The 2,296-nt window shown below is 39.5% G+C and overlaps 1 pseudogene; it reads left to right on the top strand.

The window, feature by feature from the left end:
• Positions 1 to 877: 877 nt before the first annotated feature.
• Positions 878 to 1,679, top strand: LOC140331945 (DAZ-associated protein 2 pseudogene; annotated as a pseudogene).
• Positions 1,680 to 2,296: the final 617 nt, after the last annotated feature.

Raw genomic sequence — 2,296 nt, 5'->3', positions numbered from 1 at the left:
ACCTTGTGGTTTTGTTAGGCAAATGTCAAGAATGTTCATGGCTCCAGTTAGGCTGCTACCAATCAAAGTTAAAGTCTCATCCAGCCCTTGAGGTCAGAGTGAAGTATAGCTAAACAAGATCCCAAGGAAACGTCTGACCAAAAAGGGTCTGTTGCATTTGGGGGCAACAGAAACACCCTTATTAAAGCTTACAATGAAAGTTGAGGCAGGAAAATTAATTTTAGATCTGTAGGAAAATCTTACAAATTGATTGGGAAATATTTAATGGTCTGGGCAAGCAGCACACTTATTGCAATTTAAGTAGCAGATTAAAAATTACTTTTAAAATGACATTAGGAAGTAAAGCTTATGTATGATTCAAGTAATTGGGCTAAAAACTCCTTTAAGGTAATCGGGAGATGACAGAAAGTGGCATGTTTGTGTTGTTACAGCTTCAAAACTGAGATATGAAAATGCAGATTTGATAGCTCACAGTGGTCCCTGATTCTTGTTAGTTTAGCTGTGATGTTCTGAAGAGCAGGAATGGCCTTACACAGGTCCTATTTTTTTAACCTTCAATGCTACAATAAATCATTTTGATTTTTTTCAGCAAAATTCTTGCACATACACATCTACAGCTCCTCGAGGCTTAAAAAAAACTGGACCTTTTTAATTGGGTGAGAATAGAGCATCTCTGACAGATAAACTTTAGGTAGATATATATAAAAAAAAATATCTGGGTATGTTTTGGAAGACTTCCCTCTACCCTCTATCTATAAGCTGAGATCAAAGACTTGAACAGGAAGCAAGTAGCTTTCAAAGCCATCATGTTTCATTGGCTGTCATTGCTAATTTTATAATAAGCATGATTTAATAAAGCTCCGGGAAAAGTGGACACTGCAATCTCAGCGGAACCGTAAACATGAATAATAAGGGACCGTACTCTTCAGCCCCAGCCTATCCAACCCAGACTCCCAATCCACAATCTGTCTATCCACCAGCCATGCATCTTCCACAAGCTCCTCCCTACATAGATGCTCCTCCTGCCTATTCAGAGCTGTATCGCTCAGGATATGTTCATCCATCTGCTCCTTATATGCCACAACTCTCAGCCCCCTACCCTGGAACTTCCATGTATGTGCCAATGGCTCAGACAATGCAAGTACCACCAATGGCTTCCTCAGTTTCTCTGGCCTACTATCCTATTGGACCTGTGCATCTTCCTGGCTCTACAGTCATTGTAGATGGAGGGTTTGATGCAGGTGCAAGGCTTGGAGCCGGGAGTGGTGGATCTGTGCCACCACCACCTCCTGGCTGCCCACCAAATGCAGCCCAGCTGGCAGCCATGCAAGGTGCCAATGTTGTCGTTACACAGAGAAAAGGCAATTACTTCATGGGTGGCTCGGATGGAGGCTACACCATGTGGTGAGAAGGATTCTGAGGCACGGAAAAGGGGCATAAAGAAGCAAAAAAAAAAATATTTCAAAAGCGGGCTAACTCTTTTATACAAGGAATGACATCTCACTGCTTGAGCACTTCCCGCAATGATCTGCTTTAGGATATTAACCCAAGATAGAATACAGGATGTTTAGACACAGGTTGAAGTGGGATGTCTGCTTGGTGCTTTGTGTACTCCTGTTATAGGAAAAGGAGGTCCTTTAAAAAAAAAATAAAAAAATAAAAAAAAATTAAAAAATAAATATATATATTCATATACAGTTAAAGCTTAGCGTCCCCTTTATACCACTTCCTACCTCCTGCACATACCTTCATCATTTTATTTAAAATGAACAGGCACTGTTCAAGAAAACCTGATGTCTTGACAGATTGTTGACTCAGGCTGGAAGTTTCCTGTTTTTGGAACATAATATCTTCATAGGGGCAAAAGTGAGTTAAGTAAATACTGTGCACATATTAGGAGAGTGTTCTTTAATAGTGAGTCATCTGTTTTAAATTCTGTAAACATTTCTGTTAAACTCCCTGTGCTACTGCTGACATGGACTGAAAGTACTCTAGTACAGCACTATCACAGACATTGCCTTCTCCAGGACACTGAGTACTTGCAGTAGTACTTCATTTAGTGTACATTAGAGAATTTTGGAAGAAGTATGTAGATATCTGTCTGCATACAATATCTGAGGCAGGTTTCAGTATACCTCTATAGAAGAAGTGATGACTAGATTAGTTTCTGGGTATAATTGTCCCTACTGACACACTTTGTTTTTTTTTTTTCTTTTTTAACTTTTAACAAAGTTATGTCACTGTTAAAATACATTTCTGTACTGGTTGCCAAGGAGTAAACTACCTTTTGGAAATG

This window comes from Pyxicephalus adspersus, chromosome 5, assembly GCF_032062135.1.
Source record: "Pyxicephalus adspersus chromosome 5, UCB_Pads_2.0, whole genome shotgun sequence".
NCBI classification, from domain to species: Eukaryota; Metazoa; Chordata; class Amphibia; order Anura; family Pyxicephalidae; genus Pyxicephalus; species Pyxicephalus adspersus.
This window is presented reverse-complemented; position numbering and strand designations above follow the sequence as displayed.